The sequence below is a fragment of the Chenopodium quinoa genome, unplaced genomic scaffold (genome assembly GCF_001683475.1).
Source record: "Chenopodium quinoa cultivar QQ74 unplaced genomic scaffold, ASM168347v1, whole genome shotgun sequence".
Classification (NCBI taxonomy): domain Eukaryota; kingdom Viridiplantae; phylum Streptophyta; class Magnoliopsida; order Caryophyllales; family Amaranthaceae; genus Chenopodium; species Chenopodium quinoa.
In genome coordinates this window covers 1350007-1366616 of record NW_018742720.1, presented here as the reverse complement: position 1 = coordinate 1366616, position 16610 = coordinate 1350007, and the positions used below count along the sequence as shown (strand labels likewise).

General features: G+C 37.0%; 1 pseudogene; it reads left to right on the top strand.

Annotated features, from left to right (window-relative positions):
• The first annotated feature begins 1760 nt into the window (after positions 1-1760).
• On the top strand, positions 1761-13390 carry LOC110723113 (annotated as a pseudogene).
• Positions 13391-16610: the final 3220 nt, after the last annotated feature.

Below are 16610 nucleotides of genomic sequence, written 5' to 3'. Positions count from 1 at the left end.
AGTGAGGAATAACTCAAGTGGTCAGAGCTTCTCTCCCGATTCAAGAAAATCTTGGGATTAATTCTCACTCCCGCCCTTGTGGCTCTCTAAACACCAAAAAAAAATGTTGAGACGATTTAAAAAATCTCACATGAATTTATTTTACTGCAACTATAAATTACAACAGATATTAGTGTTTAAGAAAATTGTCAAAAATCAAATTTTGCAATTAAAGATAAACAGTGTTACATGTGGGCCAAAATTTTTATGGGCTTATTAAAAAAATAGCACAAGTCCAACACAACACAATACTTTTTGATCTATTTTGATACAACATATCTAAGCATGAAACATGCTACCACCTCAATTCTTTTTATTTTTATTGAAATATTATCTACATTATTTTCAAATAAAAAAAAAGAAATACTATCTACATTATTCTAATAAAAAAAATAATAAATAAATTGATGAAGTCAGAGGCTATAGTAGGATATGAGTTCCCTAACAAACAAATTACTTGTAAAAAGGATGGTAGTTTTTTGTTTTGTTTATAATTATTATTTTTTTAAAAAATAGTAGTAGTTATAGGACTGTCAAATGGATCGTGTCGTGTCGGTTTGTGTTCGTGTCGATGTTAAACAGGTTGGAAAATCCTTGACCCAAACCTAACAGTTCATTAAACGGGTTAAAAACCCTTGACCCAAACCTAACCCTTTTGTTAAATGGGTTACCCGTGTAACCTTTTACCCACATATTGTAATAAACTAATTAATATTCAATTCAAAAATTAAAAAGTCTAACATCATTAATAATACTACAACAGTTTAAAGCTAGTGTTTAGAAAAAGATATCACAAGCGTTTAAAGCTTTTCGCCAAATTAACCGCCAAAAAATTACCAAAATGTATTAATGGAGTAAAGGGTAATTTACAAAATTATAAGTTTTGAATAAAAAAAATTCAGTTTTTTTTTATACTACTTAATTAATAGATTAAGCGTGTTGGGTTTAGATTGACGAGTTGTCGTTCAACCCATTTATATAATCAAGTTATGCGTGTCGGTTTTGGGTTGAAAATTTCAACCCAAACCTAACCTGTTTAATTTCATGTCGTGTTTGTGTCGACCCAATTATGTAAACGGGTCGAGAATTCTTGACCCAAACCCACTTATTTTATGTTGGGTTATCGTGTCGTGTCAGCTTTTGACAACCTTAAGTAGTTATATTCTTTTGAAAATGATAGTAGTTTTATTTTAAAGAAAATAAAAAAGGAGTATATGGAAAACAACCCGTCTTGTGTGCAGCTGGTCACACCAACCCCAATAACACTAACGAAGTAAAACTAACACTAACCGAGTAGCCCTTTAACACTGATCAAATAACCCCACTAACACTGACGAAGTAACCCTATAACAATAATGAAGTAATCCCATGAATCCATGATATAAGAATTTTAGAGGAAATCAAAGTTAGCCTGACCCAAATATTTTTTTTTTGGGCGAGTTTAAAAATGCGTTTTTTATGCATGTTCAGTTGATTTCTTAAGCCTGTCCCGAACACTCCGCACGGCTCGACCATTTTAGGCGGGTTTGGGCACAAAAATTCTGACCCGAAACTTATCCCGATCCAACGACTTTTGTGATCATATCCTTGCTCCCCAAGTTTTTTTTTTTGACAGGTCCTTGCTCCTCAAGTTAGCGCGCTAATTTGTTTCTGTTATAAAAAGGCGGCTTGTTTACTTTTAGCAAGAAAATGATTGTCAATAAAGCTATTGTTTAAATACTTTACTCGTCTTCGCCATCAACCACATTGCGAAGATTAATTCCTCTCTTTCCTGCGCAATAATCAAGGTTCGATGTTCAATTTCTTTTTAATACTTTGATTGATGATTTAATTTCTTTTCGATTGAATTTTTCATTGTTAGGGTTTGTAATTTTTCGTTATCAATTCTGTCTGCTGAATTATTCCTAAATTAGTGCATTAGATTGTTTCTGAATTGCATCAATTTGCTTGAACCCTAGTTTTTTATTTTTATTTTTATATATAAACCCTAAGAAGAAATTTAATTTTTGTTGTTGTGGAATGATGTCGAAGGAGAATTCGAGTTTATTGCTCATGAATGATTTGATTTCGAGGGATACCGGCGTGCCGACTGGTGAGCCGGTGTCTCTGTATGGTAGAATTAACCCGAAATCATTTGGGGATCTGGTTGTCGGGGGAAAACCTCCTAAGGTAGAAGAAAAACCGAAGAAAAGGGAATTTAATTTGGAACTAGGGCCTACTTGGCCGAACAAGAAACCGTGTTTTGTTAGGGAGAGTGTTCTGGATGTCATTGAAGAAGGTGTGTACCAGCCGAAAACAAAAGAAACTCAGGCTGCGTATGAGGCAATGCTGAGTGTTATACGGCAGCAGTTTGGTGGGCAGCCGCTTAGTGTTGTCACCGCTGCTGCTGATGAGATTTTGGCTGTTTTAAAGAATGATGATCTTAAGTATTTAGATAAGAAGATTGAGGTTGAGAAGACGCTAGGTTTAATTCCTGCTTCTGTGTTTGAGAGCCTGGTTGATTCTGGGAGGATGATTACGGACTATTATGAGGGTGGTAATGAAGATGGGATTGATAATGATGTGGGTGTTGCGGTGGATTTTGATGAGAATGATGACGTTTGCAATGAGAGTTATTTCAGTTCAGTGCAGGATGATGGTGAGGAGGATGAAGATATTGCCGAATTGGGGTCACCATGGGCTATGCAAATGGGTGATGAGATCGTTGATGAAGATATGCATGATGTGAATGTGAACATGAATGTGAACGTTCAGGAAATTGATGCATATTGGCTCCAGAGGAAGATTTCTCAGGCTTATGATCAGCAGATTGATCCACAACAGTGCAAGAGTCTTGCTGAAGATGCTCTGAAAGTACTTGCCGAAGGGGAAAATAGGGAGATTGAAAGTACTCTTTTGACTCTGCTTGACTACAATCGATTCAACCTTGTCAGGCTCCTTGTGCGAAATAGGCATAAGATTGTGTGGTGTACTCGTCTGGCACGAGCAGAAAATCAAGAGGAGCGGAGAAATATCGAAGAATTGATGTTGAAATCTGGTGCAGATTTGGCTGCCATCCTGGAGCAGATGCATGCCACCAGAGCTACTGCTAAGGATAGGCGGAAGAATTTGGAGAATTGTGTAAGAGAGGAGGGTTGTCGTTTAAAGGATAGACACGCTATTGACGGGGAACGTGGTCAAAGAGGAGTGCCTGACAGAGATGTTGATAATGGTTGGTTGATGGGGCAGCGCCAAGTGCTTGATCTGGATGGCCTTGCTTCTAACCAGGGTAGTCATTTCATGGATTGTAGGAAGACTATACTTCCAGATGGATTTATTAAGCACCATGCTAAAGGATATGTAGAAGTTCATATTCCTGCTTTGAAAGCCAAGCCATTTGAAAAAGGTGAAGAACTTGTGAAGATATCTGGAATGCCAGATTGGGCACAACCAGCTTTCGAAGGGATGACACAATTGAATAGGGTGCAGAGTAAAGTTTATCAAACTGCACTTTTTTCAGCTCAAAACATTCTTCTTTGTGCTCCAACTGGTTCAGGGAAGACTAATGTTGCTGTCCTCACCATATTGCAGCAGATTGCTTTGAATAGAGCACCAGATGGATCATTTGACCACAACAGTTATAAGATAGTATATGTGGCTCCAATGAAAGCTCTTGTGGCTGAAGTGGTTGGTAACTTATCAAACCGGTTGAAGCACTATGGTGTGAATGTGAAGGAATTGAGTGGAGATCAGACATTAACTAAGCAACAGATAGATGAAACTCAGATAATTGTTACAACTCCAGAGAAATGGGATATCATAACAAGGAAGTCAGGTGATCGAACATACACTCAGCTTGTAAAACTTCTCATAATTGATGAGATTCATCTACTCCATGACAACAGAGGCCCTGTGCTGGAAAGTATAGTTGCCAGGACAGTTAGGCATATTGAAACAACAAAAGACAATATTCGACTAGTTGGGTTATCAGCCACCCTTCCTAACTATGAGGATGTGGCATTATTCTTGAGGGTTGATGTAGAAAAGGGGCTATTCCACTTTGACAACAGCTATAGACCTTGCCCGCTTGCACAACAGTATATTGGAATCAATGTGAAGAAGCCACTACAGAGATTCCAGTTGATGAATGACATTTGCTATGATAAGGTGATGGCTGTGGCTGGAAAGCACCAAGTTCTTGTATTTGTTCACTCAAGAAAAGAGACGGCAAAGACTGCCCGTGCGATAAGGGATACAGCATTGGCAAAGGACACCCTTGGCAAATTTTTGAAAGAGGATAGTGTGAGTCGAGAGATTCTTCATGCACATACTGATTTAGTTAGAAGTAATGACCTCAAGGATCTTCTACCTTACGGCTTTGCAATTCATAATGCTGGGATGAATAGGGCTGATCGCCAGCTTGTGGAAGTTTTGTTTGCTCATGGTCACGTGCAAGTCCTAGTTTCTACAGCCACCCTTGCTTGGGGTGTCAATTTGCCTGCACACACAGTGATTTTAAAGGGAACCCAGATTTATAATCCTGAAAAGGGAGCTTGGACAGAATTGAGTCCTCTGGATGTAATACAGATGCTTGGTCGTGCAGGTAGACCCCAGTATGATACTTATGGAGAGGGAATAATCATCACTGGCCATACTGAGTTGCAATTTTATCTTTCTTTGATGAATCAGCAGCTTCCTATTGAAAGTCAGTTTATCTCAAGGTTGGCTGATCAGTTGAATGCTGAAATTGTTCTTGGTACTGTACAAAATGCTCGAGAAGCCCTCAATTGGATAGGTTACACATACCTGTACATTCGGATGTTACGTAATCCTACACTTTATGGCTTAGCTCCTGATGTGCTCGACAGGGACCGTACACTGGAAGAGAGGAGAGCTGACCTGGTAAGCATTTATTCTAATGCATCACTGCTTCCTTCTTCCTATAGCAAATTTTCTTTCTAGCACTAATATCTTTCAAATGCAGATTTTCATCTATGCCAATCTGATTTTCTGTTGTTTTAATTGTCCTCTTAATGGTTAATAGCTATAAAGAGAGGATTGTTTTTTTTTTTTTTTTGTTTGTGCATGTGCCTTTGATGGTACAAATTTTAACAACATGATCTAGATGTGTACTGGACTACTGGTGCATAATTGGTTTGTGAGTGTCAGGTTGTGTATTTCTTAACATGTTATTGTCGTGGAAATTGGGAACGAGATAGAGATTAGCTGTAACTCATAAAGCTTCGATTCATTGTCATAAGCTAATTTGACTTATTTATATATAAGTTAAATGCTCTTAAATGTGTAGATGAAGCTGTGAAGGTTAGGTTTTGTGTCCACGACTTTGAAGTGCTAGAAAATGGTGATTTGACTTTTTAGTTTTTACCATACCCTGTGCTCTGTTGGGACTTGGGAGGGGGGAGTTAAAATTTGGCTGTATGGAACTGAAAATTTACCTGATAATTTTTATTCAAATTATTATCCCAGTCTTTCCTCGGTATATATTGCTTCTCATGCTAGCTTTACATTTGCTACTGTTTGTAAATTTACCTTTACGAAGTCAAGGAGCATCGCAAAAAATTCTGTCCAATTTGATATTAAATTAGCTGCAGCAACACAAAGTCTAATTATTTGATGAATACCATTAACAAGTTGATAAAGGAGCATACTGTATTTTTTTTTTTTAGTATTATCTTGATTAAGGAGACTGTTGCTTTTCCTCTAGAAAATTTGAAACTATAATATTGCACATTGACTGGATGATGTTTTAAATTGTATGCACTGGTGAGAAAATTAATTAAATGTTGCATTTAATATATATATTTTTTCTTTGAAATATCTTTTGGAAGTTACTTAATTTCAGCTGCTTAACTATTTTATTTTTGTTAATTTCAGATTCATTCAGCAGCAACTATTTTGGACAAAAATAACTTGATACATTATGATCGAAAGAGTGGTTATTTCCAGGTCACTGACTTGGGAAAGATTGCCAGTTTCCATTACATTACACATGGGACAATATCCACTTATAATGAGAATTTAAAGCCAACAATGGGTGATATTGAGCTCTGTCGGTTATTCTCCCTCAGCGAAGAATTTAAGTATCTCTCAGTTAGGCAAGATGAGAAGGTTGAATTGGCCAAGCTTTTGGAACGTGTTCCAATTCCTATTAAAGAGAGCTTGGAAGAACCCGGTGCTAAGATAAATGCTTTACTTCAAGCATATATATCTAAGCTGAAGCTCGAAGGCTCGTCTCTAACATCAGACATGGTGTATATAACACAGAGTGCAGCGCGTCTTGTAAGAGCACTTTTTGAGATTGTACTGAAAAGAGGATGGGCTAAACTGGCAGAGAAGGCTTTGATTTTGTGCAAAATGGTTCAGAGGAGGACATGGAGCGTCCAGACACCACTCCGTCAGTTTACTGGAATACCTAGCGAAATTTTGATGAAGTTGGAGAAGAAGGAACTGGCTTGGGATAGGTACTATGACCTTTCCTCTCAAGAACTGGGAGAGCTCATAAGACAACAGAAGATGGGAAGGACTCTTCACAAGTTCATTCACCAGTTTCCAAAGCTCAACCTTGCTGCACATGTGCAGCCAATTACTCGCTCTGTTTTAGGAGTGGAACTGACAATCACACCTGATTTCATGTGGGATGACAAGATTCATGGATATGTGGAGCCTTTTTGGGTTATTGTGGAGGATAATGATGGTGAATACATTCTTCATCATGAATACTTCATGCTGAAGAAGCAATATATTGATGAGGACCATACCCTGAATTTCACTGTGCCAATATCAGAGCCTCTGCCCCCACAATATTTCATTCATGTTGTTTCTGATAGATGGTTGGGATCACAGTCTGTTTTGCCTGTTTCTTTTAGGCATCTTATTTTGCCTGAGAAATATCCTCCCCCAACAGAATTGTTGGACTTACAACCACTGCCCGTGACTGCATTGAGAAACCCATCATATGAAGCCCTTTATCCAGAATTTAGGCACTTCAACCCTGTCCAGACTCAGGTTTTCACGGTTCTGTACAATGCAGATGACAATGTTTTGGTTGCTGCGCCAACTGGTAGTGGAAAGACAATATGTGCTGAGTTTGCTATCTTGCGAAACCACCAAAAAGGTCCTGACAACACCATGCGTGTTGTCTATATAGCACCTATTGAAGCTCTGGCCAAGGAGCGTTACCGTGATTGGGAAAGGAAATTTGGAAAAGGACTTGGTTTGCGAGTCGTTGAACTCACGGGAGAGACAGCAACTGACTTGAAGTTACTTGAGAAAGGGCAGATAATTATAAGTACTCCTGAAAAATGGGATGCTTTATCTCGACGCTGGAAACAAAGAAAGTATGTTCAGCAAGTCAGCCTGTTCATCATTGATGAGCTCCATCTTATTGGTGGTCAAGGCGGTCCTGTGTTGGAAGTGATTGTCTCGAGGATGAGATACATAGCAAGTCAAGTGGAGAACAAGATTCGCATTGTTGCTTTATCAACCTCTCTTGCTAATGCTAAGGACCTTGGTGAGTGGATAGGTGCTTCTTCACATGGTCTTTTCAACTTTCCACCAGGGGTTCGTCCTGTACCTCTTGAGATTCACATTCAGGGAGTAGATATTGCTAATTTTGAGGCAAGAATGCAAGCTATGACCAAGCCAACCTACACAGCTATATCTGTCCATGCTAAGAATGGGAAACCTGCTATTGTATATGTTCCAACTCGGAAGCATGCTTCACTCACTGCAGTTGACCTTGTAACATAGGCTAGTGCAGACAGTGGAGAGAAGCCAATATTTTTGCTGCATTCATGGGAGGAGCTGCAGCCTTTTACTGATAAAATTAAGGATCCAAATCTGAAGACCACTATTGGCTATGGTGTGGGCTTTTTGCATGAAGGATTAGTTAGCACTGATAAGGAGATTGTATCACAGTTATTTGAAGCTGGATGGATCCAAGTTTGTGTTATGACCAGTTCAATGTGCTGGGGAATGCCTTTGTTGGCTCACTTAGTGGTGGTCATGGGAGCTCAGTACTATAATGGGAGAAAGAATGCTCATACAGACTATCCAGTCACTGATCTGCTGCAGATGATGGGTCATGCTAGTCGGCCTTTGTTGGATAAGTCTGGGAAGTGTGTGATTCTCTGTCATGCACCACGAAAGGAATATTATAAAAAGTTCTTATATGAAGCATTCCCTGTAGAAAGTCATTTGCACCACTACCTTCATGACAATCTGAATGCAGAAATTGTAGTTGGAGTAATTGAGAATAAGCAAGATGTTGTGGATTATCTCACTTGGACATTTATGTACAGAAGGCTTGCTCAGAATCCTAATTACTACAATCTTCAGGGTGTGAGCCATAGGCATTTATCAGATTACCTCTCAGAACTTGTGGAGAAGAATTTGAGTGATCTGGAAGCAAGTAAATGTGTTGCTATTGAAGATGATATGGATATCTTTCCTCTGAATCTGGGTATGATAGCATCATATAACTACATCAGCTACACCACAATTGAGCGTTTTAGTTCTTCGTTGACATCTAAAACAAAGCTGAAGGGTCTCCTAGAGATTCTGGCTTCGGCTTCAGAGTATTCGCAGCTGCCAGTACGTCCGGGGGAGGATGACTTGACTCGCAAGATGATACATCACCAAAGATTCTCTTTTGAGAATCCAAAGTACACAGATCCACATGTAAAAGCAAATGCTTTGCTGCAAGCCCACTTTTCTAGGCATCCAGTTGGCGGTAACTTGGCTGCTGACCAGCGTGAAGTGCTCCTTTCAGCTAGTAGATTGCTTCAGGCTATGGTTGATGTTATTTCCTGCAATGGTTGGCTAGATCTTGCTCTTCTTGCTATGGAAGTAAGCCAGATGGTGACTCAGGGTATGTGGGAGCGAGATTCCATGCTATTGCAGCTTCCACATTTCACCAAGGATTTGGCTAAGAGATGTCAAGAGAACCCAGGGAAGTCTATTGAGACTGTGTTTGACCTGGTGGAAATGGAGGATGATGAGAGGCGGGAGCTTCTGCAGATGTCTGAATCACAGTTGCTGGATATTGCCCATTTCTGTAATCGTTTCCCCAACGTTGATATGACTTATGAGGTGGTCGATAGTGAGAGCATCATTGCTGGGGAAGCTGTCACAATGGTGGTTACCCTTGAACGAGATCTTGAAGGGAGGTCAGAAGTGGGACCTGTTGATGCTCTTAGATATCCCAAAGCTAAAGAAGAAGGTTGGTGGTTGGTGGTGGGCGACACAAAGAGTAACCAGCTGCTAGCTATTAAGAGGGTTGCTTTACAACGGAAATCAAAAGTCAAGCTTAATTTCGTTGCACCTGCTGAAGTCAGGAAGAAGACTTACACTTTGTATTACATGTGTGATTCATACTTGGGATGTGATCAGGAGTATAACTTTACCATTGATGGCAAAGAGGCTGAGTAGCTGAAGGAGACAGTTGAAAGTAATGATGCAATTCCCTTCAACGGTTGCTTGACCAACTATGTGTACTGATCCTGATATTACCAGGATAGCCTGCTTCATGTTTAGAACCAATACTTAGTAGGTCTGTTTTTGAATACTTTGTGGCTTTCAAAGGTTATGCATCTGTAATTGCTTTCTGAAGTATGCTGTTTCTCATGGAGCTGTCTCAAGTATATCTGGCTTTTGTAATTTCAGGGTATTTGCCTCATTGTCTCTGCATTATGAATAAATGCAGCTGCTGTTGCTGTTGCTGTTTGTGGTGTGGCTCAATTGGCGCAGTCTAATTCTAGGATCTGACCGTGCTCTAAAGTTTATCATTCTGCTATGGACAGGTGATTGGGGTTTTTAAATTGTCGTAGAAAATAAATTTGAATTAATTCTATGCTACTGTTTGCTGTCTCAAAACTTGGTAACGTAGTATTCTATCTCTTTGTGCTTTCACATAATGTTTCTTTCAATTCCCTAACTGTTTTTTCCCAATCTGGGAAAAGAAGATAATGAAGTGCACAACTGTGAAACATATGTTTCTGATCAAAATGGATGTACATTGTTTTTTCCAATCATATTATTATTTTTCTCATAAGGCTTATGTGGTTCTAGCACCAGCCTCTCACAGCTATGTCAGCGTAGATTCATATAGTGTATATCTGTATACTCTTTGGCATTTGCAGTAGTAACACAACTGGAACACTATACTCTTATCTTATCTATGCTAATATTTTATAGGAAAAATTGACAGAAATAATCCCATCTTTGCTCGATTCGCTTAAAATAATCCCAATTTTTGATTTTTTTTATATATAGTCCGAACTTTAATAAGAATTTGCTTTTAATGGTCCCAGTTGACTGAAAACTTGTTGGGTAGGTAAATTTCTAATTTTAGGTTTAATTTACATGTGTCACCACGTGATTGGTCAATAATAAGATTTAATTTAATTTTAAAAAACATGATTATTTGTTAGTAATTAACACTTAACTATTTATTACGAAAATAAAAACCACTAATTACTCTTTTAAAAAAATTAACGCTGTCCTCAACAACCAAAAAAAAAAAAAGAAAAAAAAAATCGCAAACTCAGAATTTATTAACTCATACTCAGAATTTATTACCTCAAAGTAACATTGTCCTCAAAAAAAAAAAAAAAAAGAAGAAAGAAAATTAAAACTTAATTAACTACGGAGTACTAAATAATTAAAAAAAAAACAATTTAATGTTGCAAAGTGCAAATAAACTGCAAACCATGCCAACCACCAACACCAATGAGTCAACGTCCCAACCACCTCCACCACCCTACCTCCCCGACCCAATACCACAACCACCGTAACCAAGGCCGCGTCCAAGATTGGTGACTAAGAGGAAGACAAACTTTTAAATAAAATGGATGTTCAATAAATTACTGAACATCCGGTATAAAGTGACAATAAAATGTGCAAAACTTACACTAAAACGCACAAAAATTACCCTGACATATATAAAAGTTATTTATGCTTCATTGATAAATTTGACAAAAGCGACACTAAATTTGACAAAAGTGACACTAAATCTGACAAAAGTGTACCCGATGTTCAGTAAATTACTGAAAACCGGGTGTATACAAAAGTTTTCCTAAGAGGAATCAACGTTACGGTTGAAAGAGCCAAGGCAGAGAACAAGCGCAGCGGCTGCTGACTCGATGGTGGGTCGTTGGTTTTGAAGGGTTTCGTGAGAGAGAAGGATTGGTGGTGCAGAGGGTGGGGTGACAAGCGTGGCGCGGGGGGAGAGGGTTTGGTAGTGGCCGCAGTTGGAGGCTTGGGGTTGGGCTGGCGGGTTGAGTGGCGGAGAGGGTGGTTGGGTTGGGGCTGCTTGGGTGGGGTTTTTTAATTTTAATTAATATATTTTTTTTTCTTTAAAAAATAACTTTTTTTAATTTATTTTTATTTTATTTTTTGACCAATTAGGTACCGACACGTGTCAACTAACTTGTTATAACAAGTTAGGTGACTGGTTGAGAGTTGGGACCGGTAAAAGCAAGTTGATATTAAAGTTTGGATTATTAAAAATAATCGAAAGTTCGGATTATTTTGGGCAAATCGAGCTAAGTTGGGATTATTCTCTTCAAATTTTCCTATTTTATAACAGATAACTTAAATAGGAGTCGAATCTATAGTGCTACATTTCTTCATTTTTTCAACTTGGTTTTTTTAGTTTCTAATTTCAAGCTCCTTCAACTCAAATAGTTTTCATACCCTTTCAATGCAGATAGTTATCATACCCCTTTTCCTTCCAATTTCATACTATATAATCATATCCCCATTTTAATACGTAAGCACAAATTGAAATACAGAGTATAAAATTTCTAATTTTCTTTTTTTGCATATTATAACAGATTATAACACCAATTTTGTTGAGTTTTTTTAAAACCCAAGCTACAAAAAGATATATCCACTTTCAAACCAAAATAAAAACTGTGCATTACACGGGTTTTAAACTAGTTGGCAGTTATATATCTTATGAATCTAAAACAAAACAATAATTCCCTTATACTTACTTTAAGTGCAGCCCTTTTCAAATTGCTGTCTTTATATTTGAATCTACAATGCTGCTTGAACTAGTGAGCTTTCATTAATCTCAAAATGCCCTTACTATTAGATTCCAGATTAAGAGAGCCTTTTTGTTTCCTTTTAGTTATTACTACCTTCATTTCTGAATGATCTTAACACTTCCTGTTTTTGTATGTTTCTAAAAGCTCTTAACATTGGCAAATACATGTACATTTTACCATCATAACTCCCTTACTCCATATTATTTACATATTTCCACTCACTCTCTCTTACTTTATCCACCCCTTTCTTACACCCACCAACTTTATTTGCACACTCTCCTTTTATTATTATTATAATTAGTTAGTATAGTATTAGCAATGCATATTGACAATTACCTAAATCTTATTCATAATATATACAATGTTGTAACTTGTAATTCTTCATTGGGTTTACGCAGTGTCATACATTGTGACTCTAGTATTGTATAATTGCTTATATTTTGAAGTGATTAATTCTTTTCACTCTTAAAAAATTTAAATGCCATATGGAAAGTAAGATGGGGAATGAAGAAAGAAGAAAAATGGGAATAAGGGAGCTGTACCAAAAAAAGGAAGAAGACAGAGAGGGAGTGGTTTTTTTACTTTTTTAGCAATTAATCAATCTATCTGCAACCCTTATGAAATTGGGAAGTTTACTCACGGTAAAAGATGTACAATGATTCCGTTACAAGTTCTCGAAACAGTAAAGCACTAAAGCATAGGGATTGTAGGCTGCTTTACCTGGTTTAGTATGAGATTTGATTTGGGTTTACAATTCTATCTTATTTGTTAATTTGGGCCAAAAATAACCAATGTGCTAGTATAACTTGCCATTCTTGGTTCATAATTCGTAAATGAGAGTGAGGCGATTAACACAATCCAGATTCCTGTGTGTAGCTACATGCCTACATTGCTTTCTGGAGCCTTTGTGCTTGTGTTATCTGTTTCCTTTCTCCTTTTAATTTGTTTTTTTTTTTATCTCTGAATATCTGAACCACAACTCTTCCTGCCTTCTCTTTGTTCCTCCCATCATGTATCTTCACACACAACCACAGTGTTCTCTATCTGGTACATTTCTGAACTTCTAGCTATAATTCTCTCATCATAATTTGCTTGTTTCACCCTTTCAACTTCAGGTTATCAATTTGGAGGATGTTGGTGTAAGCAAGATGAGAAGGCACACTACATCTGTTGGATTTTTGCAGTGAGTTATTTTGGTTTTTCGGTTTTATTATTTTCTGGTTAGAACTGGTAGCTGCTTCGGAAGAACCTCAAACTCATAATTAGAAGAATTGGCTTGTGGTGTGTATTGCTCCTTATCACTTTGGTGGGGGGGGGGGGAACTTACGTGCAAATTTTTACACAGGTGATGAAGGGGAATGTTGCACATTTATTGTTATTTTCTCTGTTTACATGGACTTTTACACTATTCACACTCTACTTTGAACATCTTAGAATCTTAGATCTTGTTGGATTTATCTCAGTATATATTTCATGTTGGATCTTGTTAGATTTGTGTCAATATACTTTTTTTTTTTTTTTTTTTTTTTTGGGTTTTACTAAAAGATTATTAAAGATATTGATGTCCAAATTAATGCATTGACAAGCATGAAATGACAATTTTACCTTTTTTTTTTTTTAAAAAAAAAAAAAAAATTGCATAAAGAATAGCAACTGCCACTTTTGGTAAAGGTTAGCATGTGAGGCATCAATCAATTTCCCAAATTTTTTAACCCTTTGACTTTTTCGTGTCGCATACTCGTGCCCGTGCGTGTGTTTGTGTTTGTGTGCGTGATCGTGATCATTTCTAAAAAATTGTGAATATTTTAGCATCTTGTCCTATTAAAACTGAGTTTTCTTCTATTGATTGAATCACTTCCAACTTCTAGTTAAAATTTAATAAAACTTTTGATGTTGAGGATAAGCTGATATATCTCTCACATTATTATGGGTAAGCTGCAAATCTTGGCTTATTTGGTGCTAAAGTTTTGGAGTATGGAGATTTATTTTAGTGAAGATGGATGAGATGAGAATTGAGGAGAGTTTGCTAGAGAATATTGTTAGCAGCTTGGAAGGGAGATAGTCAAGTTGGAGACATGTAATTTGATTATTTGAAGAAGAGTGTGGAGACACATGAGAGGGTTGAATAGTATTTCTGATGACTGTTGTGGGTCCATGGGAGAATAGAGTGGTTTTGTAAGGTGTTATTGTCTGTTTCTCATGTTGAGTATGTTCATTCATTTTGTAGTACTTGAGAATACTTAATATAGTTAATTCGATTGCAAGGGAGGGTGTGAAGCAGCCTAAATATAGAGATTAGAATTACACTCTTTAGTGAATCAGGGTACAATTCACTGTCAAGGATGAGTGACAACATGATGTCACCTAGACAAAGTAAAAGGGGTCAGTAAAGCTAAGAGCATTTAGAATTTTAGATGGTTGGTTAGTTTCCATGTTGCAACTTAAGCTTTTAGATAGATTGATTACCCTAATGGCCTAATGTGATTAGTTGGAAGTTGGAACTAAGTCTTGCATATTACTTCCTCTTTTTTTGTATTTTATTTTTTTACTTGCAACATTTTCCTGTTCTGGAAATGTCATATTACTTGAAACCAAGCTATTTTTGGCAAGTTTTTATGGTGAAATTACAATATTACCCTTAGCTGATCCACTATTAGAATTTTAATAATGAACTCACTACCCAGTTAATTTTTTTAATCTTATAAAATATTAACCCAATTTCTCATAACACATTATCCCCCTCCCTTCTTCTAAACTACACAAATATTTTTCTCCACCACTAGTCCACTACCCCCTTCCAAAAACCCGATCTACCACCCTTCTCAAACAATAAAACCTTAGCCGCCGCCATCATTCCTCTCCCGTCACTTCTCTTGCTTCCCACTTTTCCCTCATCACTCGCCGGCATCCCTCCTCCAAAAGTAAAAGTAACAACTAGTATATTGGGTTAATCACGAGGTGTGACGGTTGAAGTAAATACTGAGAATTTGCAAAAGTTAATAAAGAGGACCACAATTCCTTTTACTTGCTCACTTATGCTCCTTGGTTGTGTGCCATTTCATTTGGTTGCAAGTAATAAAACAGAGGAAGTATTAGCATCCGTCTCTTACCATTTTACATTTTTATACCAATAGACCAGTATACCCCCCCTTTCTTTTATCTTAAGATCATTTCTTGTACATTATAAAGAACTTAGCAATTTTTTTTGTAGTTTCTCAACTAAAGTTTTTTTGGTACAATAAGCCTAAAAGGGTTTTACTGCTTCTAAGGCTCAACGGCTCAATACATCAGCATTTCTCCTTCAAGAAAGTTTGTAAGTCCAGATTACTTTATTGTAATTTGGTGGCATTTGTGTGGTAAAGCTTGAGTTTATTGATTTTTTGCTTTGCTTATGAGATTGAACATATAGCGAATAAATAACCATCATTGTATATGAAACAGATTAGAAGATCAGTATTGTTGTTAAAGAAGGGTTCAAGCATTGCATTCAAGACTTATTCTTAAGACTTTCTCCAAGATTTTTTAGATTTTCTCTTACAAAAATCTTGATTTCTGTTTATTTACAGTGGGAGACATGCTCATTTGCATTAGCTTCTTGTAGTTTCTGTAATTTCTGTAGTTCCATTAATAGTTTTTGATCTGTAGTATTACATGTTAATTAATTTAGAGTGCATTTACCTCAACTTATTTTGACTTGAAATCAAACAATGTAAGTTCAGATTTTGAACAAAATAATTTCCATTAAGTTTAGACATACTCACAAATTCATCAAATAAGTCTAAATAAGCTGAGGAAATGGTTGATTCAGTTACTTTTGATGTTTATGTAACCTACAATATTCCTATATAATCATTCTTGTTACCCATTGGCCTACTAGCTCAATTGGTTGAGCATTGTGTAAACACACAAAAGATGTGGGTTCAAATCCCACTAGGCCCTCCTGTTTCAGTAAATTGTCTGCATGTGTTGGTTCAAGTCTTGTGTAGAAACAACCCACCTCTGACCAAGTTTACTGGACATTTTATACTTTGTGCTAAACTTTTATACCTCTTTAACTTTTTTTTTTCTTTCTATACTGAACTTGTACTATGTTGCTTGCACTTCAGATTCAGCAAAGGATACTGCTATATATGTACTGTTCGTATTGTAAGACCTATTCTTACATAATTTTTTAATTAATGAAATTCTTTATTAGCCTTGTCTATTTTTTTGATTTGCATGCTTGGGTTGAGTAAACTTGGTCAGAGGTGGGATGTTTCTCTTTTGGTGCTAGCTTGATGATATTTAGTTATGGCTGAGAGTTGAGACTTGAGAGCTTGATTGTTGTAAATGAATGTCTCAACTTGTCGGGGGGCTAGAATTATTAGACTCGAGATATAAGGGAATAAGGGGTAGATGAATAGGAGATGATTTCGGTTATCCTTTCCGCTCTAGTATGTATTCTATGATTTCTATGTATTGCTATGTTTCTGTAACTTATGCATATATGATTTCTTTGTACTAGTACTTCTCCAGCCTACT